Source organism: Strigops habroptila, chromosome 8 (genome assembly GCF_004027225.2).
Source record: "Strigops habroptila isolate Jane chromosome 8, bStrHab1.2.pri, whole genome shotgun sequence".
Taxonomy (NCBI): domain Eukaryota; kingdom Metazoa; phylum Chordata; class Aves; order Psittaciformes; family Psittacidae; genus Strigops; species Strigops habroptila.
This window is the reverse complement of record NC_044284.2, coordinates 5,613,629-5,640,565: the sequence shown is the minus strand read 5'-3', so window position 1 is coordinate 5,640,565 and position 26,937 is coordinate 5,613,629. Positions and strand designations below refer to the sequence as shown.

The following is a 26,937-nucleotide window of genomic DNA, read 5'->3' as shown; positions in this document are numbered from 1 at the left end:
ATGTTTTGCTTGCTTTTCCTCAGTTTTTAGCAGGCTTACTTCTCTTCCACACTTTCCCAAAGCAGCAGTGCCTCCTAACACTTTTTCTGGCACTAAGCAGAATGTTTCCCAGTGTAAGATGGGATATAGTCCTTCGTGCCTGTGCCAAGCTTGATGCAAAAAGCAAACTCGGAAGACTTTCTACATGGTTTGTAATACTAATTCCACAAGAGAAGATTAAAGAAATCACATCAGCAGTCAACTTTGGTATCTTTTCAGCCAGCTTTAGACCTGTAGATCAGAAAACTGAACAATGCAGAGATCAATCAGGCAGCACAGAGTTTTGGGAGCACGCTTCATGTGCAAATGTGAAAACACTTGAGGGTGTAGAAAGTGTCATTTTGATTAATGAGGCCTAGAACATGCTATTTGTATAAAGATGAGAATGTATATACACCTCTCCACAAGGCTCATTAAAAGAATAGGAAACTATCACATTTTAAATATTAACATGATCTTAAACCAGACTTCAAACATGGCATAGATGCAGCCGATTCTTTTGAGCTGATCTCATTCTCCAGGTCTTCCACTGGTTTGATTTACCTCAGGGAATAAAAATCACAGGCAGAAAGGAAGTCTTAAGAATAACATACATTTCTCTACGTGGCTGGGAAACACCAGGGCAGGTTAGAAATCTCTGCCTCTCCTATCTGCTTGCTATCACTGGGCAAACAGGGAGAGGAAAAGCTCCCACTGCTGCCCATGAAAGGGTAAATGCAGTTAAGAAAAAAAAGATGGGGAAAAAGAAAGTTTAGATGAAGATAGAGAAGGCAATAATCTGCTTTCTACATGCATCGCACGTGAGAATCATAGTTTGAAGTAGTTATCTTGGCATATGAGCTTGGCAAACAGACCAAAAAGAATTAACTGCCCAAATATGTTCTTCTAACCACCTTTGAGCTTACCAAATGTGAACCTTCATCCACCCTCAACTCAAAAGTAATCATGAAACATTTCCTACACACATGCCATAAGTACTGAAAGGTCCTGATCCTGCAATCCCTCTAAATAACAAACCAATTCACTATTATTTTACCCACCTGGTTTCTGGGCATTGCTATGCTCAGGGTCCAGTGTCTACTCTGGTTTTCAGTACGAGGCCGAGCTGCTCTGCTGCCAGTCCAGCCGCCTGGCTTCCCAGTCCAGCTGCCTCACAGCACAGCCAGAAAGAGACCATTTAGGCACTGCTCCGATATCCTGCGTATCTACATCCCTGGAATTCTTCCTGTTTGTATGCAAGCCTGAATGCAGATTTGAGTTTTGGGCAGGTAAGGGCAGAGGGAAGAGTTGAGTGAGGCCCCAAACAAAAGGTTATCAGCAGAATGGACAGTATGGATAAAGCCCACCTTGAAGTCCACAAGATATCACAAATACATAGCTAAGATTTATGGATTGTAAAGAACTATGTTTCATTGCATTGTATTTTCCATTTACGGTGTTTAAGCAACTCATATTACTTCTAACAGCCCTCTAAGTTACAGCAATGCTACAATGATCATTCTCATAGAGAAACTGAATTTGAGAATTATGAGGAAAATCTTCGTTTTTCATGCATTTTAGATATCCACATGAAAAGACATGACCTTAGCTCTAGTTGTCTAAAGTTCACAAAATTCCTACACAGGATGTTTAGATCTTAAGAGTATTCCAGTCCCAAAGCTGCTTCCATGAATGCTGGCTCCAGAGAAATACAGAAGCATACACCTTCCTCCAGCCATTCAAAGCGCTGTCTAGTGACAGAGCTTGTCTACATGGGTGTTTTCATTCTGATGCAGCCACGTACTCCTACCAGTGAATTCAGACTTAACCACTGTGACTTGGAGCCTACCAAAACGATTAACCAGGATGCTGGGATTCATGTATCTGCATCTCTTAATGAATTGATAATTTGCTACTGAGACCGAGATCTGCTCCCATAGGCCTCTAGGCAGAAGTTAGAATTTACCTTCTTAGAGTAAATCCCCTTACAACCCAAACCCACAGAGATTAGGAAATCCGCACTTGCATAAATGTTTCATTAGTTCAGAGGTTCTAAACACAGGATAAAGATTCTGCATGCCCCGTTTAAGAAATAAGGATGACATTCAGAAATACTTAACACTGCAAAAGTATCTTCTTTTAAAATGTCAAAAGTCCACCTATCCAAAAGCAGAGCTACCCATGTATTTCCAAAGCTTATTATATACTTCATATCCTAGAACATAGTCAAGTCTCTTCCCCAAACACATCAGATAAGGAAAAAAAACCCCCCAAAAAAACCCCAAAACATACAATACTCTTAGGAAATAAGAAAGCAGCTCAAGTCCCCTTCCATTTTGCTCATGTATTATGTTCATCAGAGCTCATGGTCTCAAGGACTGTCTGAAGCAACTGATTGCTCTGTGAAGCTGGTGTTCAGGTCTTTCCTTCATGCAAAATTTAGTTGTACATAGACAGCCTTAAGTTTCCACCAAAAGAGAAACAAGGCACTTCAAGGTTTTTAGGGAAGAGGGATTTTTAAACACTGTAGTGAGTACTTGCCCTGTGCCAGCAGTACACAAAGTAGGGACATCTCAAGGGACAGAACAGAATCAATTGATAACTAATGGCAATAGTTATTACAGTACTGAAAACAATCCAAAACTCATGCTACTTACTTATTTTGGGTTCTGCATACCTAAAGGGCAAATTCCAGTGGTTGAATTCACAGAAACCTCTGGCCGGAGACTGATCTCTGAGGAAGTAGTTCCTGTTTGGGAAGCCCAGAGAGCCTGTACTTCCACTGGCTGCCGCGGTCCAGTACAAAGAGGGGTTTTCTTAGAACTTGCTTTGAAACTACATTAGACCCTTTCAAGACATTGCAATGCCACAAACCCCATGAAAACCTGACTGGCAGCTAGGTCCCATCACAAGACTCTGGCATTGTGGTCTCTGCTTTGAAATCTAATAATGAATGCAATCATATTTTGCACTAGCTTTAATTGTCAAGTGGTATTACTACACAGCACTTCCCAGAGGACATTATAGCAATCAAATGCAACTATAGGAGGGTCCATTTCAGAGGAGAAATCAAACACAAAATTTTCAGAGGGAAAAGATGGCTATAGGGTCTGGGACGATGGTTGTCACAGGAACACATCAAACCAAGTCTGTATACAAGACTGCAGTACATGATGAGCTTGTTTGGAAAAGGGAAGTGGTACTGATGAGTTTGGGGTGCAAGTGGATCCTCATTAGCTCACTTAAATCTCTTCAATTCATCAGTATCATCTTAGTTAGATTTGGACTGATTCATAACTGACCCAATACCCCCCTAGGTCTTTAGATCACTGTGTATTAATTCTGTTACATCAACTGCTGTACATGAAGAAAACTCAGGTAAGATACTAAATGATGCTTTTGATAGCACTAGTACTTGTCCATTGAGCCACTCCAGTGAGAGAATAGGTCTGCATGGCCTCCCATGGGAGAAGTTTTAACTTTATAGTTCGCAAGAAGTGACTGTGATGATCTTTCTCTCCTATCTTTTTCTTTTGTGAATACAACATCGCAAAATAATTACTTGTGGAAAGCCACCAGATGCATACTTTGGATCACAGGCAAATAGAGTGTGCAAAACCATAGCACATTAGCTGTTTCTTCAAATCCTGTCATGAGGGGCTAATGTGGGTAGATGTGTCACCCAGATTTCACAGTGCTGTATTTCTGGAAATATAAGTAATAATGGATCTCTTATACCCAGTGCCCTGAAAATTTTTTAAGAAGCAGACTGGTTTTGGTTTCAAAATGCTTTCCTAAACTGCTTAGTGGATAATTTCTATGAGGTTTCAAAAAAGATAGCTATCAGACAAATGAAAAGGTAGGCCCAAAAAAGATCCTTCTTTTGGGAAAGGCAGAATTTACCCTGCATTCCACAGAAAAATCCTGCCTTTTCCATTACTTATGGAAACTGTATCAAAGATGGATTTATTCACATCCTCCCTATAAAAATACACTACTGTCATTACCCAGCATATTCCAGATACTCACCTTTGTTTTATAAGGGGGTTTATATATATATATTTATATATATTATATAATATATATATTATATATTACTATATAATAAATGTATATTATTATATACTACACTATATATTATTATATTTATTATTATTAATTATTATTGTTATATTATTATTTATATATAACATACCAGGAATAAGAGTTGTACTGTTTCATGGGTGACAAAAATTTATATTAATACATTTTTCATCATGTTCAAACAAAAAAAACCCCATAAGCAAACAAAACCCCCAAAACTTTGTTTTCCCAGCCCTGGAATACTTACAGATACCACTTAAGCCTCTCTTTTTGCTGGTTACCAGCATCTGAAAGTGCAGGAAACTCCATCTGAAACTCTCAGGATGTGGCACATGTTTCTGTTCCCTGATGTAAAGGGCAGAGGGGAGGGGAGAAAGCCTCAAAGGTTCCCAGTTCTAGCCATTGCAAATTCCTGGGAATGCTCTAGCAACTGTGAAGTCTTCTTCTTGAAAGCATTCTGCTTAAGTAATATTAAACTGCCAAGTATTCCAGGTATCAAATATGGCCCATGTGAATTCAGAACACGCAAGAAGTGTCTGCTGGTTGCTTAGCTGTAATAATCTAGACAACAGGATTTAAGAGATACTCTAATTCTGCCACATTTTCTGGGTTTTAATCTTCAACTTCTGGTTGTTTCCTCAGCAAACCCAATACATAGTTGTCATTTATTCAGCTTGCTCCCCCTCTTCAAGATGTACAATGATACATATCTCCAGCAATTTACCCCAGGAGATCTTTTGTTTCCTCAACTTGAAAACATCCATTCACATGAGCAGCAAAGTCAATACAGTTTATTATCCATTAAACAATTTGAATATGATTCTTCCACTAAAGGCTGTGACTGCAGGCAACCATCTGGGGTCTGGACACACAAAAGGCTGTTCGTAAGAGTGGACACACAAAAGCACCATGGGGATACGGAAGTGTGTGTGGTACAAAGACACCCAATTGGCTTTGGGTTTCTCTTGTTGGGGGTTTTTGAGGGTGCCACAAGCATCTAATCAGAGAATTAAGCATCAGGGAGGCAGCCCTCAGATGGCAGACACCAGCTCCAGCAAGGACAGATGGTGAACAAAGGTGAGGAGCACACAATACATGTGCGCCAGCCTCTTCAAGAAAGCAGTTCCACTCCTCAGTTAAATGGTGTTACAGCTCCTGGGACATCCTGTGTTGTGAAGTGAAAATGTATCACTGTCTTTATGGGACTGTCACACCAACAGGGCCACTTTCCTGTAACAAGTTACAGTATGTGCAAACGCTCTGTTAATATTTTCCCTGAAGGATTACCTGCCCTACCAGGGACAATGCACAGGGCTCATGAGAGAGATACAATCTCTGTGAAGGAAAACAGCATGAGCTGCAGTAGAGATACCAGTCTGGTTTAATTGTTTGTCAAGGGCAACACATCCCACTGACTGTCTTTTAGAATCAAACCTCAAGGTCTGAGGAGACAAAAGAAAACCATCTCATCCTTTAACTCACCCAAAAAACACACCTGAAAACCATTATTCAGTTCTTTTTCAATATGTTATGACTGATTTCAAAGTAAGAGTCATAAAATAACAAGCTGCCCTCCAACAGAGCTTTTTCTTATGGTAATGTACATGCAGTTTATATGATGTCAGATATGCTACAGCATACATCCCACTGCTAACTAAACTCTCAAAGACTAAGTGTACCTCTAGCCCATCTTGTTCATCTCCAATATTTCCAAAATCAGAGGATAAATAGTTTTACATCATATTTAAACAGCAAGGATAGAGTGATTCTCCAGGCAACAAAGCCCAAATATTGAAATAAAGAGCAGGATGCCAGCAGGAAAACTGAAAAACTTAAGGGATCAGAGGTCAATACAAAGAAGCATTAGTCTTCTGATATGACACAATCCTTGCTGGATTTGTAAAATACTTAAACCATTGCAGTGGCTGTTGTCTAGGAGAGGAGACTAAGTCTCTCGTTTTTCCTTTTGTAGTATTTTCTCTTTTAAATAATAAAATTAGATAAAAAAACCTGTAGAGGCACTTGTCCAAAACAATTTCTTAAATTAAAAACAAATTACCAAGGTCTGTCTGTCTTCCTGTTGAGAGAGAGAAAGGGGAGTATATAAAAGCCTTGAAAGACTTTTCTTGTTTTGCAGAACATTGCCCAGGCATGGACATGTTCAGCATCTTTGGGAAGGCTGTCAGTTGTTCACTTTAGACTCTCTGAAAACTGATCCATGAGCAAAGAGTGGCTCTTTGTGGATTAGGCCATCTGCCCTCCAGATGGGGGAAAAGGTAGTATCATAGTAACAGCTGCTCCGACAAGTTGTGCTGGTTTGGGCTGGGATGGAGTTAGATTTCTTCATAGCAGCTGGTATGGGGCGATGCTTCGGATTTGTGCTGGAAAGAGGGATGTGTTAGTTACTGCTGAGCAGCTCACACAGAGCCAAGGGCTTTTCTGCTCCTCACCCCACCAGCGAGCAGGCTGGGGGGGGCACAAGGAGTTGGGGAGGACACAGCTGACCCCAACGACTCCAGGGATATCCCATACCATAGGATGTCATGCTCAGCATATAAAGCTGGGGAAGAAGAAGGAATGAGGGGATGTTTGGAATGATGGTTTGTTTCCCCAAGTAACGGTTACACATGATGGAGCCCTGCTTTCCTGGAGATAGCTGAACACCTGCCTGCAATGGGAAGTGCTGAATGAATTCCTCATTTGGCTTTACCCATTAAACTGTCTTTATCTCAACCCATGAGTTTTCTCACTTTTACTCTTCTGATTCTCCCCACGATCCCACCAGTGGGAGTGAGCATGCAGCTGTGTGGTGCTTAGGCACTGGCTGGGCTTAAACCAGGACACAGGTATAGCAGGGCACAGAAGAATAAGGATGAGGAGTAAAGCAAGGGAGAGCTGATATTCAGGAAGTGTGTGGATTTTGAATGAGATCAAGGTGAGCATAGATAGAAATGTGTCACTGCTGTACCAGCATGGAGAAGACATAATATAAGCTTAAAGATGTAAAGAGGAAGTCAAACAAGACTATGTTAACTTATTTAGGGCAAGAAGGAAGAACTATTTCAGGACCACTATAGAGTCCCCTTTGTTATCTGCAGTTTTGGCATAGAAGCCCCATAACCTTCCGGCCCAGGATTTCTTTTGTATCTCTATCACAGCAGAGCTCCAACTCTCAAATATGAAAACAAAGCACATGTGCAGGTGGAGACATGCTTTGTTTCTCCACCTTTGGAGCGATACATGTAGTCATAAATCCAGTGGTCCTGTTCACATTGATATAGCCAAGAGCTAGGCAGAATTTCCATCGTATTAACCTGTTTTTCTTAGGAGTTAACCCTACTGTATATTTCATCTTTACGGTGAGTTTACTTCTCACATTTTACCCTGCATTTAGCTTGAGACAAACTTCAACACGCTACAAACATCACCCTAAAAGCTAGTTAATATCTTGAGTTTCTCTGAATTCACTGGGAAGAAACGACATTTAATGGAAACTGTGGAGAGCAGGAGAGGAAAAACTAGTATTTTTCTGTGCTGGATGTTAAACAAGTACCTCATAAGCTCCAATTTTCTTCCCCTTCCTACCCCAATTAACTGGATCAATGTACTGTCTGCAACACAGCGTTCCTACCTCAAGCTATTCACCTCTAATTGATTCTTCATCTTGCCATGATCCAAACATTTGAACAGGAGAAGTGCTTGTCTGGGAGAAGTGCTGCCACACATCTCTCTCGGTGACATCAGGAAGTGCAGACAGTACCTGAAACTGGATATGCCAAGAACTCTTTTCCTTTGAAAGATTAACTGGTTTGCATCTAAAATAATAATTGCATGGTATAATGGTGAACTTTTCAGCTGCTTAAAAGACGTCTTTAATGGAAACAAATTAGTCATTGTTTACCTCTATTAATAAACCATATCATCAGGGTATACCCCAAAATATATTATCAAGTATCATATGCATTCTATATACGTTATGAGATGGAACATTTCCTATCTACATTTGCAGATTGTTCTGTCAAGAAAAAATGGATCTGTTTGAACAGTAACTTCTTCCCAATTCTGTCATATGACAGAAGAACAGTTTGGCCAAGAAAGAAAAAGAAAACCTAACAACAATCTCGTGTTGTTCAGTGCCTGAGTTCAGAAAGTTAACTGATAATAACAGCCCAGTCAAGCATTTGCCGTAGCTTGCCAGAACAAACACTCATCAGAATCGCCTTCCAAAACAGCCAACTCACTCTGCAACATATCTAGGATAATTAATACTATTTCCAAGATCCCTTTCTTTTTTATGAGAAGCCTGTGAAGTACTATTAGAAACAAACTCAGTACCAAAAATGCTAATACACTCCCCAGTATTCGTTTGCTGAGTTGTGACCTAAAGAGAGCAGGTTATATTCAGTGGCACAGAAGGTGCTGACTGACCTGGCTCTGCCCTGTCCTGCCTTCATCTGACATAGCCCCATGCTAGGGATGATGAAAACTAACTGTATCTCAGCCAAAGCCAGCAAACCCTCTCAGCCAGCGAGGCAACCTGTCTCTTACATTAGCTACCCACCATACCATACACTTGCAAGATACAAGAGAAGACCTCTAAAAGCATATATATACGTCACTGATGATATCTAGATATACATATATAGACATATAAAACTGCACTTTCCTGTCTAGAAGCCTAGCTTCTGGGACATTTTTGCCAGAAAGACATTTTCCAACCCCTTCTATACAGTCAGTTGCATTCCTTACAAAAGAAAGATACATCCTATTTCAGAAATAATTCAGGAAGACAGGCCTCTCTCTCCCAGATATTTTGCCGTGGGATGCTGAAGTGAACTATGATCACAGTGTGTCAGCCATCTCTGGGGCAGTCACCCATGGAAGTCTCTAACAGCAGAGCTGGGGATGAGAACAGGCTGCTCAAGAAGCTTTGTAATTGCATGCTAGTTCACTTATAAGTCAGCAGCTCTGTCATTAAACTGTAATAACACCGCTATGATGCAGAAAGCTCAATTCAGAGATGGAGTTAAATAGCACATTGCCAGACTGCGTTCACGTTGGCAAATAAATGAATTCTAACTCAAATGAAACTTCCCTTAATCATAGCACAATATTACCACACGGTTAATTAGAAGCTATTTTTAATCAAAATAAAAAGTTATTTAATGGGCAAGATAGCAGGCTTTTAGAGCTTACATATACATGCAGCTAGCTATTTATTATATAGCTCTGATCTCCCATCCATATAAAATTGCTGCTGCAGTTGCTACACACTTCAAAAAGCTTTTAACTCCAGTTCCTTAGGTCAACACAAAGAAATCAACTTTGACAAGATCCTTTACAATTTTCTTAGGTTAAAAAAAAAAAATCCCATATACAAGATGCATAAAGCTTTTTTCTTCTCTAATACATCACACTGTCAAAAATCTACTCAAAATCTAGAAGATTAAAGGAGGAGGATGCTACAGAAAAACTAAGAACACATTCACTAAGAACAGCTGAGAGCACATTCAGTAACAGAGGCACAACCAAAGAACATTCACTTAAAGTGAATGCTATAAACATGGAATCACAGAATGGTTTGGGTTGGAAAGGACCTTAAGATCATCTAATTCCAACTCTCCTGCCATGGGCAGGGACACCTCACACTAGACCATGTCGCCCAAGGCTCTGTCCAACCTGGCCCTGATCAACTGGTGAGCTTGGAATTATCTTTCACATCACAAACTCATAAGGTGGTAACTCATTTTCTTCCAGAGAAGAATCTTCTGGATTTGGGTTGGGGTTGGTTTTTGGAGGGGAGATTTCTTTGCTTTTGGCTTGTAAGGAGCAGGTGTTGGTTTTATTATTTAAATCATTGCTTGCTTTTGAAACACTTGAAATCCTGCTGCTGAGCCGTGGTTCCATGTGAATGTGTTTCTCTCTCTGCTCTGCTAGATAGTTATGCTCGACTTTGAATAAGAAACTTTTAGGACTGTTCTCAGGGGTTTTTCCTTAAAAGTAGATCCAGATAATTGAAAAAACCCAAAAAAACCCAAACAATTCAACCACCATTTCAAAATGTTAGTTCAACTGTACATATTTACAGATTTTCACTACAGAAGTTTGTTCACTGTGAAAAAAAAGTGTTGGAATTTCTCCTCATTAAAAGAAAATTAAAATTATCCTAAGAAAAAAAAAGTCACCCTCAAAAATTCCAGCTAAGAAAAAGCCTATTTCAAATGTACAGACTTTTCCCAACACAATAATAGAAACATTTGATTCCTCAGTAAAACATAATCTCTTTACGAGATTATTAAAATGAAGATGCTAAACATATCTGTTGAAAATTGAATTAAATAACTTTAAGATCCCATTTGTTATTAAGATCTTATTTAATTCGGTAATGAGACCATGAGACATGTAGTTTAAAGTGCTGATGGGAAACAATTAAAAACCATTAAGTCTGGAACCCATTATAATCAACTTGAGCCACAAGAAACAGAAAAATAGCCAAACCATAAGAAAGTCTCCACCATCATTTATGCTCCAACTCCGGCAGTGTTCAAGGCCAGGTTGGACAGAGCCTTGAGCAACACGGTCTAGGGTGAGGCGTCCCTGCCCTTGGCAGGGGGTTGGAACTAGATGATCTTAAGGTCCTTTCCAACCCTAAACATTCAAGTTCAATGATTCTATGATTTAGCCAAATAAGGCATCAGCTTTATTTTCATTACAACACAGCAAAATGCAGGCTCTCGAAAATTACTGTCTGGAGGAAGGAAGATTGATTGATAACATCAAGTCATGCTGCTGACAACTGAACTTGTAATTTGAAGTCATGTTGCTTTGAGAATATGGAAATTTAAAAAGAAATGTTAAAATCAATATTTGGTACAGGCACCTGAAGCATGTTAAGCAGCTGACTATAACTCAAATGTATTTTTAGGGCCCCTTAAGCCATTTCAAATTAAATGGACTTTTTAAAGCTGGCTGAACTGCAGATAGCTCCATTTAGCACTATCTTGCCATAACGGTGTAGCTCAGGCAAGATGCTTGAGAAAAAAAGGAGCTAATATGCAAATTCTATTGTTGCTCATTTCTTTAAAAGCATAGGGGTTAAAACTTATTAATTGTATTGGTGAGCAGCAGGAAAACAATGACAGGATTAACTCATCTTCAAGACAATATACCAAAGTCTTAATTAATGTAAAACTCCAGAGGAATTATTGTTGGTAAATATTGAAGAGCAGCTCTAATAGCTGTGCAGTTCTTGGATCTCCCTCTCTCCCATTCCTGTGTGCCAACCAGCACCACTGCAGCCCTGGCTCCAGCCACATATCTCCACAAGGTCAGCAAGGGAGGTGACGGAGGAGGAAGAAATCCTCAGAGAGCATAAGTAACGTATGCGGTCTCCCATCCTGCAAACTGTGAATCTAATGAAAAGTAATTTAGCTAAGGCTGAACGTTGCTCCTCCACACTTTAAAGGACAAAACCCCTTTTTAAGGACTGACTCCAAGGGCAACAGACAACAAAGACATTTCCAGAAGTGTGTTCTCATTACTGCTGTGCTTCAGGCGAGCCAGGAAAGTCACTGCTGACCTTGTGCCAACAGAGAGGAGAAAGTCTTGTAAGGGAAAAACCACCCTAACAAAGCAACCCAGAGGAAGCTCTCCCTGTTTCCTTTGCAGTCTGTCTCTCCAAGCCTCTTCTGCAAAAGGAAAGTTCTGCTCGAAATAAGGAGACTGTCCTAAAAGTGGCTAAATCTGCAATTAGGTTCTCTCTAGAAGAAATTAATTCTCAATGTATGAATTAACTACAATTCTTTAAGCAGCTCACCACATAGGTTTTCTTATAGTAGAGCAAGAAGGATCACTTTACTAAAACTATTCGGTGTTCTAGTGACCGTACTCTGAAATAGATTAGTTTTAGTAATATGCAGGAAAATCATCTTCTCAGATTAGGGTCTGTTATTTTAAGCTTTTTTTCCTATTTAAAAAAGTAATAATATTAATACATATAGTCACACATCTGTCACACAACCATACATCCAGGTAAGAGAAGCCCTGAAGAGAACTTGTAATGAATCACTTATGGGAGCTAATGCTATGGTTGCTAGCCTCGGTTGATACACCAGAGGTCCCTGGATGCAGAAAATGCCAAATGGAATAGTGTGTCAATGTCATCTATGGTGTGGTAATAACCCTAAAATAATAAGGAAGGCAGCCCTGGGAGCAGCAAGGCGAAGTCAAAGCCCAGAGGAACACTGGCAAACAGACTTTTCTGAACTACAGACAGTATAAGTATCTCCTGGTAGGTAACTTTTCTGGATGGCCAGAAGCTTAGAAGGCTGAAGAGGTAGTGAGTATTCTACTCAAGGAAATAACACCTGGGTTCAGTATTCCCAAGGAGACACCATCAGATAATAGCTGAAGTAGTTCAAGGGATTGTAAAATTTTTATAGATTCAGTGGAGATTACATGCTCCATGGAGGCCACATGTGGAAAGGTAGAAAGAATGAATCAAATATCAGAGAGGCAGTTATCAAAACTGTGTCAGGAGGCTCGGCTGAGTTGAGTAGAAGCTTTACCAACAGCATTGTTAAGAATTCAGGTCACACTGAGAATAAGGGAGGGAATTCTGTATGGAAAGCTGTATCCTGACATGTGGACAGAGAAACTGGATCAAACAAATGTAAAGGGGGATGCTATAATAACCAAATACCTCCTTTCTCTGTCACAGACTTTAACATCTCTATGCTAGTATTCAAATAAGTGCACTCCTCTGCCCTTGGATGCACTGGTCCATGACTTCCAACCTGGGGGCGAGGTGTATAGCAGGACGTGGAAGACTGAACCCCTAAGAGAAAAATTGAAAGGACTTTTCACAGTGCTCCAGATACAGTGGTAAAGGTTGAAGGAGTCAAATGTACTCGAGTAAAGAGGGCACCACACGAGGAGTGGATTTCAGAGGAAGTGGAACCACTAAGCTGAAATTTCTGAAATCCAAATGAACTGCATTTGGAGTGATTTAGAGTCATTGTATCATTTAGATTGCAAACAACGAGAGGTTTTTATTTGCATTTATGTGCTGATTCAATGCACCTGCAAATGTTAAGCTTCTAGAGACAGGTAATTGGAAAGTGAGACTCATCTGAAATATAATTCAGGTAACTCTCAAAGGGCGAATTTGTTGTAAGCATATAGGTAACAAAAATTGGAACTTACATTATGTAGGCACATAATTAAAAATTGGAACTTGTGTTACTATGGAAAAAACCCGGACAGGTACAAGGGCCTCCTAAAAGGTAAGGATGACCTATTGGCTATTGCACACCAGGCAACATACCCTGGTTTTGGCACAACACCTAGACATGTTTTTAAGTAGGCTCACTTTGAAATGAATACGAGGAACATTTGTTTGCATAAGCATTGTTCTTTAAACACTATGTAATGAAAATCCTACCATGCAGAATACAGAAGTTAATCATACCTCACTACACATGCTATAACTGACAGCCATTGAATAAACAAAATCTACATTAAAGCACATCACTGAGAATAAAATCCTGTATAGAGCAACCTTTCCACATTAACAGTTCTCAGACTGTCGTGATTCAGAGGCATTAGCAAGTATGTTTGGAAAATGAAATCATCAGAAGGTCTGAAGAAGCGTAACAGCTGAGGTGTGGCTGAAAGTCCAGAGCCCACAGTGAGTGTTTGAGTGTGTTCAGAACTAGAACAGCCAATGCTCCCATCCTTTTTCCAAGCACTTACCCATGGAAGACAGCATATGACAAGCAACGGTGGGAATTTACAGCATGCGACTTGAGTTATATGTATGCCCCCGTATAGTCATACCCACTAGACAGAAAGGAGGACAGTCACAGTGCTTACTGTTTAGGGTTGGAAGAGACTTGAAAGCTCATCTGGTTCCAACCCCTGCCATGGACAGGGACACCTTCCACTAGAGCAGGTTGCTCCAAGCCCCTGTGTCCAACCTGGCCTTGAACACTGCCAGGGATGGGGCAGCCACAGCTTCTCTGGGCACCCTGTGCCAGCGCCTCAGCACCCTCACAGGGAAGAGCTTCTGCCTAATGTCTAATCTGAATCTCCCCTCTGTCATCTTAAAGCCATTACATTATAATGATATTTAAGTTATAAATTATATTTAAGTTAGTTATATTTTAATTTTATATAATATTATGTGTACTAAATAATATATAATTTACTGATATGTTATAATGTAAGTTATAATTATATTTAAGTTAGGATTATAGTTACATTATGCATCACCTGCTGGGGGTACCTATGTGTTACTTTTAGCTATGTAAGAATCCTCTGCAGCTCAATTAGGAGTCTAAAGGTTTCAATCTCTGCTCTGCACAACAGCATGAATACACAGGGAACCTCAACCTCCTCAACCTATGGAACACTCATTTCCCCAAATAAAACAGAAAATGTCCCAAAATGCACCACCAGCTTTGCAGATACTAAGGAAGAGAAATCCATAACCCGGAGAGCTTTTTGCTTTAGTAACCCTTAATGCTTTTCACAGACACCGATTAAACTCAAATACACAAAAATAGCACTATTTCCTGAGAGGCTGAAAAGTCTGAAGTCACTACATGAAAGCTTTTCAAGTCCTTACATAGTCTCCCAAAATATGGTAAAATCATCCAGCTACTGTATTACATGACATTGGACAACCGAGAAAAACCCACCAAATGGCTGTAATCTACACTTAACAGTTTGGGAAGTTCCTGTCCGAATTGCTGCCAGTTTTAGATTCTTTACATATGATCAGGAATTTGGTTTGCTTTTTACTCCTTCCTGGTTAAAAAGCTGCATTTCTTAGTTTCAAACTCCAGCAGCCACAAAGCTGTCACCTTATATTTTTTAATTAACCACTAGAAAGAACAAAAACTTTCAATCAAAAGGTCACTATGATAATGGTTCATGAAATAACTTGAAGTTTCACAAAACAAAGCAAGAAGAAAACAAGCTACGTAAGTATAGTGCTCTTCAGCTGATCATTTTATATTTTAGTCATGTAAAAATATCCAAATATAAAGATATAAACCAGCCAAGAAAGATACATTTGGTCTCTAGCATAACTTGGTGATAAATGGACATCTATAAGAAATACTCCTGTTTATAAACATGCTTACCCAGGTTTTTGGCATTTGTTTCACCCCATTTGAACTACCAGAGCAATGCCAAACAAATACCTTATTTGAATCAAAGAAAAGGACACAACTCTGTCCTGGTCCCTGTCCCTTCACACAGATTATGATCTTTATCACCTCTTATCACTTCACCATTAATTCTTTAAGCTGCAAATTAGACTGCAACACTCATTGTACTGTCAAGATAACAAATTGCAACATCTGCCCTTAGCTTCATGCACATGATCAGGGGAAGGACTAGCCATCTGCACAGGTCTTTAACACTAAAGTATATGGAGACATGTTATTCTTTACCACAACAGGTTCAACATTAACACATTTTCCATCTTTTTTGAAAGTTTGGAACTGCATCGTACTGTATTTCAAGGATTATTTCAACAGCAGAAAGTATTTCAATTATATAGTAAGGTGTAACCTACAAATTCAGTTTGAGGAACGATCTGAACATTTTACTGATGCAAAGTTTTTACTGATCAAAGAAATGCTTTCTGACATTGTGGTGAAATCCTCAAAAGCCAACAGGCATGACTGCGTATACCCCAGTCTACACCAGTTTCACTGGTGTGAGAGAGTAACAGAGTGAGAAGCAGCAATTCAAATGTGTTCTGCTATCCAACCCTGAGTGTGAGCGTTCAGCACACACTGGACTCTGCTTATCCATGTACTCCCCTATAGGCTTCTCCAGAGCAAGACAACAGGACTCTTTTGTTATGATGGCAGCACACTGAGTTTGAGCTGTGTATGATCAAAACATGAGCTTTTTACCCATACCTTCTCGTTAGACCAAATTCTACAGCTGAGTGAAATCAAAGCTCTCCCATCACAATGAAAAAACCCCCACCAAAACTCCCGAAGTCTCTGCTCTTCCACCAATGCTTTCTTTCTCTACCACCACTGATGCCTTCTGTACTTGGAGAAAAGCCAAAACTTACAGAAAGCAGGTTTTTAAAGGATTTCCCTCCTCCCCCCCCACCTTTTTTTATACAAGTTATATTAATGCCAAAATTATGACAAAAAGGTTTTGCTTATCCATGACTACTCATGGAGGGGGATTTGGGAAGAAAGACAAAAGCCTGTCTTACAGTTTAACAGACTTCCCAAAAATTATGCCCTTGGAGGTTTCAAATTCCTCTAAGATCTTTCAGAAAATCAGATTAACACAATCTTGGAACATGTACATGAATGCCTTACGGCATTTAGTCTCTGCAGAAGAGCTGGAGATTTGTTGGGTGTCTCACTCACATGTTATGGTACCATACTTTTGACAGTGGGAATCCCTTTTAAATTCCTTTAACTCTATGTTCACCACACTTAGAAAAGCAGGTTGCTCATGATAATGATAACACTCTGCTGCATAAGCTACTGCAACATATCATCTATTATAGTTTCATTTGGGAGACAAGGCAGGTGGTAAGAATCCTGAAACGAGCTAAGAATTTCCATCCAAAATCTGCTTGATTTAACGTAGCATTTCCAATCTGGTTTCTCTTCTACTACACACATAGTTCTCATATTTATTTCTTCTAGGAGGAGCACTCAATATACATAGAACAAAGCCATCTGTGTTGCTGTGCTTCTAAAACAAAGCTTGACTTACAAAATGTGATTAAAGTTTCTAAGTGCTAAGAACTACCCTTTGACTTTAAACTTTCTCGTGCCTTCTTTTAAGACAGTCTGACACAAAGAGTAGATTGTTGTAACATTTTCTTTTGAAATCCTCTTATGTGTAAAGCACCGTAGAGATCTTTTTTCAGAGAGGTGACAAGAAGTGAAATTGTAAAAGAAAGAGAAAGGACTTAAAAGGAAAAAAAAAAGGCAAAATACATCAAAATGATTGGGTTTGGAGGTTTGAGGCTTTTTTGTGGGGTTTGGTTTGGTTTTGTATTGACTAAATGAATTCAGAAGACATTCTGAGCAAGTCTACAGCTTTATCTCTAATCTACTTCAACTGTACTAATCACACAGATCTCAACATCTGCACCAGTTTAAGACCATGCACTGTTATTTGGGGATAAACCATTATCAAGGTTCATACACATGGTGAAGGCCAAATCCTAAACACTCTGAGCACCAGCATGTATTGACATGCAAACAAACAGGCCCATCATCTCAGAAGAAAGTAAAAACATGTAGTTCTGAAGCAGCCTCCAAATACTCCCGATTGTAACTGCCTGGAAACGATACTGTTCTGCCACAGTATCTATAGTGAAACACTGAAGAAACTCAGAGTTATCACGTTTGGGTTTGGCTTTTCCCCCACCCCCTACTCCTCTCCTTTCTGTCTTTGCATCTGAAAGATTTGCTGTGCTTGAGAAAGCTTCAATGCCTGAATGTAGATACTTACGGTACAGGTCAAAATAAGACCATGTTCATAGCTATCCTTTTTGACTAACAGGATCACAGAAGCAATTATTAATTCTCACTTTTAGGCTTTCACTGGAAGACAAGACTGAGGATGGTCAATAGAATTTAAAAACAAGAAAACTAGTATTGCTCAGGCTAGTCCTGTTCTACAGTGGTCGTTTCTACTTTTATACTTTAGTATATTCCACCTCATATCCACAGAGTGCCAGGTAATGTTTCCTACCTTCTCCACTCATTCTTCGTTTTTAATCAGTAAATTGCTGTAATCAAAGATTCCCCTCTACATACCAGGAATGCTATATAACTGGAAAAAAACTACCCTCTCCCAAAACCACTAAACTTTTAGCATGTTGTTGTCCCTTCTCCTGCACTGTTTCTCATTTACCCCAATCCTATTCTCTCGATGGCTTTGTAAAACAACCAGTTTCCAACATTGTCTTTGCAGAAAGCATCTCAGACGTGTGAAGCTGCTAAGTATTTTTCTGTCCCATACAGTATGAAATACATCAGTGAAAAAGTATTACTGTGCAAGTTTTAATTCATATGCTCTAGAAAGGATTGATGTTGTAAAAATATGCAGCTCAGCATTCTCCATTCCCCCTCTTCCCATGCTAAAACTAAACCAAATATACCAACGTATTCCTACAAAAAACATCTTACATGTCAGAATAGCCCCATATCGAGTACCTTACTGCTGTTCTTTTCAAGCCTGGATTTTCATCTGCAAAAATAACCTAGGAATGGGAAAACTCTCCCATGAACTAAGATCAGCAAGACCCATTTCTCCCCTTCCCCTTCCTCGGAGCGAGGTGCTTCAATACAAGACCCACCCTGGCAGCCAGACAATAAAGCTGCAAATAACTTATTCTGATCAAAGCCCCATCTGCTTGGCAGCAGCAATTCAACTGCACTTGTGGTTTTTGTATGGCTGCAGCTTCTGAATTGAATGATCCTTTCATTTAGATGGAAGTTTAAACAAAATATGGTAATTAGCATCAACCACTGTGGCTTTCAGGGCTACTGTCTACAAAGACATCTCTAATAAAAGGACTTTCCTGCTTTCCCATCTAATTACACAACACTGTTGAACAATACAATTTAAATTTAAATCAGGCAGCTCTTTTTTTTCCTTTAAGCCAGTTAACAGACTTCCTGCCTTACACACTACCTATCGGGTGGCAGAGACTATGATTAAAACGAAGAATTCCACCTCAAAGCCATCTCACTGGATTTTGGTTTATCTTCCCCTAAGGAATATGGCTGAGGCTGGCAATATTTAGCACTAGTCTTGCTAGTATAAATCTCTGTTTTTTCAAAGGGAAGCAGGATTTACCTTTATACCATGGTAGGGTGAAAAAATAGACATTATGTAGCACTGCATTTTTATGACATAATAAAAGATGCCAGTGTGCAATGATGAATGTTTTTAATGAGACATCCACGATGCTGAAGTCAATAAAACCCTTTAAAAGCACAATCCTATAACAAGATGAAAATTTTAACCACTACCCATTTTTGTTTAGGTACCATAATCCCTCGTTACAATGAAATCAATAGTGGAAAATTCAATCTTACCCCCCAAAAAGAGTATTTTTGGCAAATGATATTTTACAGACACACAATCTCATACTGACCTTACAGCAAAGCCAACGTGGGCCTGACTAACACTTGGGCTGAAAGGGAAACCCCTGGGGTGTAGCAGCAGGTGCTGCAGAAAAAAGCCAGTGGCTCAGTGTCAAACACTTAGTAAACATTAGCCCACAAAAATGGATTGAATGGAAAGACTTAATCTGGCCCCATCGCGGCTGATGAGCTGGTAGGCAAGAATAAAACACTGGTTTAAAGCCTCTGGCTGGGGCAGGGATTTGGACACCTGAATTCCCCCAGGCTGTTCTGACAACTCCAATCTAAAGATTTATCCTAGACTTTTCTTACCACCTTCCATCTGCCAAGTGAAACAAAAAGGGCAGGCAGACGAAACAGATCTGAGGGAGCCACATATTTTAGTAGCGTGAGTTATAATTTGAGAGAACAGTTTCAGTGTGTATGTAGTAAGTCTGTCATATTTGTGAAACTCATTTTTAGAAATATAATTGGAAGAGAAAGCTCCAGATGGGTCAGCAGCATCCTCCAGTAGTTCCAAACAACAGCAGTAGTAACACAAGGCACCAAAAGAGGCAAACTCTCTATTTAAATCACATCATCTACCGTACGTTCCCCAAACAGCTAAATCCCAAACAGATTTGGAACTGGAATACAGACAGACAGCATTCCTCACTTACATCCTGTTACAGAGCTGAACAGTAAACCATAGCGAGTTAAAATAGAAATGCTGTGTTAAATCCAACCCGACAGTCCCAGCTTTTAATAACCATTCCAAGGAAGTGGTTTCCCACCCAAACACCTTGGGCAGACCAACTTGGAAGCTCCTTTTGTCCCAGCCTGCAGTACAGCTGCTCTCATCAAGCAGTTCTTTCCTTCTCTTCTTGACCTGAGCTATTATTGCATCCCTGTCCCAAGAGCAGGCGGCTCCTTCTCCAGCTTTGTTGCCCAGGAAGATGGTGTGTGGACTTTTCCCACCTGAGACATAATAAGCAACACACCTACAAATCCACCTCACCTAGCAATGAAACACAAGCACTCTCCTGCTTTCCACTGGGAAAAAAAAACTATAACATATTGCCAGTTTTGGAGAGAAGTGGCAAAAAGAATGGAACCTGAAAGTGCTGTTCATCAGGAAACTGCTTGGGAGACATTCAGCTGTCCCCTGAGCAAGGAGAGCTTACAGCAATTTAAAAACCTGCAGCAGCCAAAAATAGGCATTCTCACCATAAATTACTGCCTTGTTCAGAATTATTCTTGCCTACATCTTCTTGCTAATATGTTAAGATACATTTAGAAATAGTCAATACAAGATTCATGAATTCTTAATAAACTTTCATATAATGATGGTCTCATTAGGGGAAAGCATTTTACACGAGATACAATACAACATCCGATACCCACAAGGCTCTGAAACAGCAAAGACTTTTCAATTCCCCTTTTAATATCTGTGAGAATTCTCTCATTTCTTTGTTTCCCTGTTTTTGTAAGAGAACCTCCTGCATGGCACCTTTGTGTTCGACAAGGAGAAGCTACAAGTTTGTGGCTGGGTATCATTTCCAAAGGTATGTTATAAAGACATCGTTAATTTGCGATCTGAATGCATCTTTGAATTAAGAAAAACAATAATAGGAATCACTAAAAAGTGACCTTTTATGTCTCAGCAGGAATGCTGCCAAATACTGTGCCCTCAGTGCATGCAGAAAACTGCATTAACTTGAAAATTGTGCATCATGCACATTACTGAAAAATGACCTTCAGCACAGAGGAAAGCATTTGCCAGTTGTGCAGCTACCGTTATGCCAGAATAAACCACAGGAGATTTCTTTATGATACAGCAATTTTATTTGGAATTTAACTTAAAACTTTCAGTAAAGAGGATTTGCTGCACTGGAAATACTCCTTCTAAGCAAAACTGAAATATCCCCATGAAAGGAAAAACACCCACAGTGCCACGGCTACAGCCACACAGGCTCACAGCTTTGGCACAAGCAGAAACACACACATTATAGAATGGCTTCCACTGACGCATCCCTGGGGAGAGATTCCCAGGGTGGGACTGGTACCACTGGTCCTGCTTCAGCACGAGTGGCTCAACGCGTGCCTGCATGTTTCAGCTACTGCTTTAGGTCACAGGGGCTGCTGCTCTGACTGGATCGTGAAGTATGGGAAAGAAAGAATCCTTTTTTCCTAGAGAGCATTACCAGACATACATATTAAATTCAGTAGTCGTGTTGCTGAGTAATGTCTTTTGTAGCTTTTCTTTATATCAGAACAAAATGTCAAGCAAGGGAAATACTCAGCTTCTAAGAACTTAGTACACTGCTTCAACCAGCCCTGACAATGACTCCACAGGGATCTTTGTAGAAAATGGAAGTGATGCAGCATGGAAGGGGGTAGCCAGTCTTCATAATGCTAAAAGCACTACAATTAGACACCTTCAGTCCCAGCAATGACAACATTAATGAATGTTGTTTGATATTCCTATGATCAATGCAGACAAATGATCTCCAGCTCTAATGGTAAAATTTTAAACGCTGTGGATTAAATGGTACCATGTTAAAAGAAATATTTTCATTTAATTAAAACAAACAAACAAAATGAAACAAACCCAATGCTCTTTGTACTTTAAAAGGCATGAAAAATTCAAATTGGAAAATTAAAATGTGGAATACAGGGTGTTTTTTATGGCAAGTGACCCACAAAACCCAAGAGGCATATTGACCTCACATTAGCAGGCCTTGGATAAAATGAGTTCTGAGACCTACAGGTAATCATTTTGTAGTATTCATCCTCTTGAAAAAGACTTCTGGACCCAGCTGCTTAGCAACATCTCAGTTATCAGGTCTCAGTCTTTGTAACATCGGGAAAAAGAGGGTTTGATCCTTAGAAAAGGAGGTTCTCATGAAATCAAGTTTTTGCTGACAAGCAGCCAGGACACATTCGTGCCCACCATAGGCACATAGTCCCAATTCTTTCAAAGAGAGGAAGCTTTACTTTACAATCACTATTTTTGAAACATGCTCCCCCCACCACAGATTAAGGTAACATCCTGAGTAATGCCAATCTCCTACTGACAGACTAGCTACTACCAGCCATTAACACACTCCATCTACAGCAGTCTGAGATGACTCAATAGAAATTACATTCAACAGCTCTCAAGGGAAGGGATGAATACACACACTGTAGTACGACTGCACAGAAGATACTTGTCTAGGATACCATGTTTACATGAAATGTAGTTGCAATTATGCAAAGCCATTATCATGATTATTTTTCGCCAATAAATGTCATTACTTGACAGAACTGTGTATCTCATTCCAGTGTACATACGGATAGTATCTTGCTTTTAAAGCCAAGAAACCTTCAATAGAATATGAATATAAATATAATTTTATAAAATGGTGACTAGGTTTTTTTGCAGTGGAAAGCAGAAACAGGCCTACGTTTCCCTCCCCTTTTTCATCAGTGCCATTCATTGCACCTACCAGTCAAGCTGTTCCTCAAAGGACTTGTCCAAACTCGTCACCACTTGTTAATGGACAGAGAACTGCATCCACTGGCTCATAGGCAGTGACCAGACCTATTCAGACCTAGATGAGCATTGCACACTTCTTGTATTCCATCCCTGCCTCCTGTTTGTCTCTCTTGTTATATTTCATTGTAGGAAGCATCAAGGGCTGCTCCAATTGAACAGATGAGTCTAAAAGGCAGAACAAAAGACTGGCTGAACACCTCAATTTCTGCTTTGCCTTCGATAGTGATCTTCCATTGATTCAAACATGTTATTCAACATCTGTGCAAGTGCTGACAATCCTGATTTCCCAACTGTTTAGAGAGAGCAGGACTCTTTGGGGAGGCATTAATCATTTTCTGTTTCTGCCACTTCAGTCCCCAGAAATGTAAACATGTTCATAGCTTGCATGCAAACTCCACTACCAGTTACACCCCAGATAAGAGCGTGAAACCCAGAATAGCTATGCAAGGATATCTTACTGCTGGTTAGTTCAGAAAGGCAAACATGGGATTTAGCTCCATGACAGCTCAGGCAGTAAAACAAATAGCATGTCAGCTCTGCAGAGCATAATCAGAGCATAATTAGAAGCAAGTGACACAGCCACCTACACACTGAAAACATGCTGTCAGTAAAATGCTGCATCAGCCAATCTCTGAGTATACAGTGGAAAACTCTAAAAATACTTTCAGAGCAGTGAGACATCCAAATCAGTGCAAGACTCATGTAATCCTTTCTCATTTGATGCTTCGTATATAACCAGTAAGTCCTATGTCAATTCCCACTGCAGTGTAACGCTGGTGTTTTCCTACCATCTCCAGTGGGTGGATTATAATGCCTCCACTTCGTCTAAGCACTGAAAAGAGGTCACCTCATTCCCCAGGAATTCAGATGGCTTTTGAAAGTGGTGGCAATAAGTTGACAAAAATCTTAGACAAACAAACAAACAAACCAACCATGTCTTAATTGCACTTCCTGCAAAGAAGATAAAAAAAACCATAGATGCAAATCGTATTTTTCTATCTAAAAAGTGATCCTCTGCTTCCTCCTCTAAATTCCCAAATATGCAGCAGTAACTATAAAATAAGGAACATTGGCCAGGGTGGATGTGGTTCTAAGTTGAAGATGTCCCTGCTCATTGCAGGGGGTTGGACTAGATGAGCTTTAAGGTCCCTTCCAGCCCAAACTACTCCATGATTCTATGATTATGGTACAACACGTGTAGTACCAACTGCCCCACTCTTCACTGACATGCTGGGCAAAATCTGTGCCACAGCAACACAAAAGTTTCCTTTCTAAATAGAAAAATATCAGGAAAAAAGTTGCATGCGAAGATTTCTGCATATCTATTTGTATAATTTATTTTTGGAGTTTAAAAATAATAACCTATAACTCCAAAGTAGTTCAAACTATAAATCAATAGAAGTAATACATAGGAAAATTTGTTGCATCATTTCCTTTGCTCTAACAACTTCTGTCTCTGATTTTGCACAGATTACATGAACTACGGTTCTTTCAAGAACTACATAAAGGTAAATAAGGTCCCATAACATACATTAAAATATATGTCAATTCTGACAGTTTTGAGATGCTAATTTCTATTTCTACTCTTACATGACTCTTCCTAAATTTTCATGTATGAGCATCAAGCTAAAGAAGACCCTATACATATGAAACATATTGTGGAACAGAATCCCAAGCCACCATAAAACCAACAGCAAATTCTCACAGCAAAGGGACTCAAATGATTTGCTGAAATAACCTGTGAATAACAAAAAAACGCCCAAATAAATGAAAAGTTCTCCACAACCTGCTTGAAAACAATGAGTAAAAAAAAAAAAGATGAAAAAGCCTCAACTCATTCACTAATTCACAATCACTAATTTATTCACTGAGTTACAACGGCATTTTAGTCTGAAAAGCAAATACTGGTGGTTGCCATTACATAGATTTCAAATCCAGTATTCCAAGCAGATGGCTGTAGGAGTTTGGATCCTTTTTCTTGTTTACTACTTCCACTTGCTTGTTGTTTTTAAATTTGGACTAATTCCTACCAAAGCACAAAAGAGCAACCAGATAAGGGATTTGCAGTTGTGTATTTGCAGTCTGTGCTAATAACAGTGTATGTATTTATGTCATATAGTAATTAGCAGAAGCTTGAAAATAAATGTTAGAAGCTGGGAGGGTGTTAGGTTATGTATGCTCTATATTATGCCATACCTGGCATTTCTGTGAACTGCAAGTTCCTGTAAAATCTAAGACAGAGGAAAAAATAGAAGAAAATAAAAACATCTTTAGAATGAGTTAGTGGCTTGAAGAGCAGCTGATTAGATGGTCTAAGCACACACCTACACTAGTGGCATAACCTTCCTAGATGAGACAAAGCTCTCTAATAGGGCAGCAGGGTTGGTTACTTAAAGCAACACTGATGGCAGCAGCTCTCATTTCCATGCTGGGCTGCAAGGATGCATCAGAGGAGCAGCACCTCCAGCCAGCTCACAAGGGCCAGCGTGAGCCCAGCCAGGTCCAGATGGGCACCACACTCCTTCAGGGCTGGAAGCGATACTCAGCGAGCCCAGGAGCACATCCTGCTTCCCCATCTCTTTGGGGGGAGCCACTCCAAGCTAGAGTCAGAAGATGCTGCTGACCCTGTGCCAACGGCACTGACAGACATAAGCCATTTTGATGGGTGAAACGTGCTCAAACAGTATCTTTAACAGTGCAGGAATCATGGAAGAAAAGAACATGAAGTTACACGGGAATGCTAAAAACTAGTATGTCAAAAGTGAGAAGAGTTAAGAAATCTTAATGAGGACTCTACAGGGAACAGTATCTCTAACTGCTCTGAGGCTAAGAAAAAGTTTGGACATTTGCTTACTTCCTTGCTTATTCTTTAAACACAAGAAAATTCATGGTATTGCTTCAGGATGGTGGCGAGTAACAGGAATTGCAAGGTCCTACAATTAAATTAGGAACCAGTTTAAGGTAGTTATTTTGGACAGAAGAAGAGGGAGCTATGGGAAAATCAGGTTCAACTGAGACTAAGCAAAATGTGGGGTTATATGTGTGTGTATATATATATTCATTTTGTATCTTAATAATGAAAGAAAGAGTCCACAAAGAAGTCCTTCTTTGTGGACTCTGAACCATGGCACAGACCTTTGAATTGCAAACCTCAGAGAACTTGATTTCCACACATTTGACTACCTGTGAACATCTACAAACTTTGGGTGGAAAAAAGAATTTCTCTTTAGTTTGAGCTACAGACTCTGCTTGGAGATATTTCATTTCATCCATTTTACATATCACTGAACGTGGCTGTGGGTATCAGAATCACCTTGTGCAAGTTCTGAAGGTGAAAAAGCCACAAAGGGAAGAAAAACAGTTCTGTCAGCATCTGGGTACAATCAATAGCATCCCATATTAGACAATCAGTGCCACAGTATATCATTCCCAATTTTTGAAAGAAACATTTTTGATTGAATTCTTAAATAATTGAAAGGTATCTACTTCATAGAGAAAAAGAGGCCATTAAGGAAGTGCTTTACAAGAGACCCACAACTTTAATCACCTTCAGTTGAATGGAGTTGAGCTGGGCCTAAACCCTCAACATTTGTATAAGCAAATCAAAAAGTCTATAGCATAAAAACAAAGATTTACAAGATTCCTTAAAAAACAAAAATAAATGACTGATTTCATGTAGCTGTGTACCCAGAATTATGAAGTTTACTATACACTGTTAAAAAGAAAGAAGAGCATGCTGTTGGTGCAATTTGCTGACTGGAGTTCATTTCTTTCCCCCTTCCACTGAACTTTTCCTACACTAACATTACCTGAGGAATCCTACACAAATGAATCTCCAGTGGGACTCAACTACATAGGTACGTACAGAATCCTTCCCTTCTGTTAATATGACTTAAAATTAAGGCTGAAGCAACATGCTTTTGTACTGCTACTTCAACTAGAAAGCAAAAAAGACATTAGATAATATACTGAACTCAGAAGACAAGCAAACCATCAATCACACACATGGTTCTTTTTTAATTGTCTTAATTTTTTAGTAGAGGGCTGTATGCTATCAAAACTTAACAAAAGATAGTATAATAAAAATAGACTAGTTTTTATATATTCCTTCCAAACTATCCTAGAGAATGTAATAGGATTCTGTTGAATGAATGCATTTTATTTGGA

At 39.5% G+C, this 26,937-nt stretch overlaps 1 protein-coding gene across 3 annotated transcripts in view; it reads right to left on the bottom strand.

Annotated features, from left to right (window-relative positions):
- Window positions 1-26,937, bottom strand: part of SPSB4 (splA/ryanodine receptor domain and SOCS box containing 4) — a 154,851-nt gene that overhangs the window by 87,456 nt on the left and 40,458 nt on the right. The window contains exons 3-4 of one of the 3 annotated variants that reach the window (XM_030495267.1): window positions 24,967-25,001; window positions 22,721-22,935 (exon numbers count right to left, since the gene is read on the bottom strand). The exons of 1 other annotated variant lie outside the window; for it this stretch is intronic. The gene's annotated coding sequence lies outside the window, so the exon portion shown is untranslated. The remainder of the gene's footprint in view (window positions 1-22,720; window positions 22,936-24,966; window positions 25,002-26,937) is intronic. One more of the 3 variants, XM_030495268.1, reaches the window with a different exon arrangement.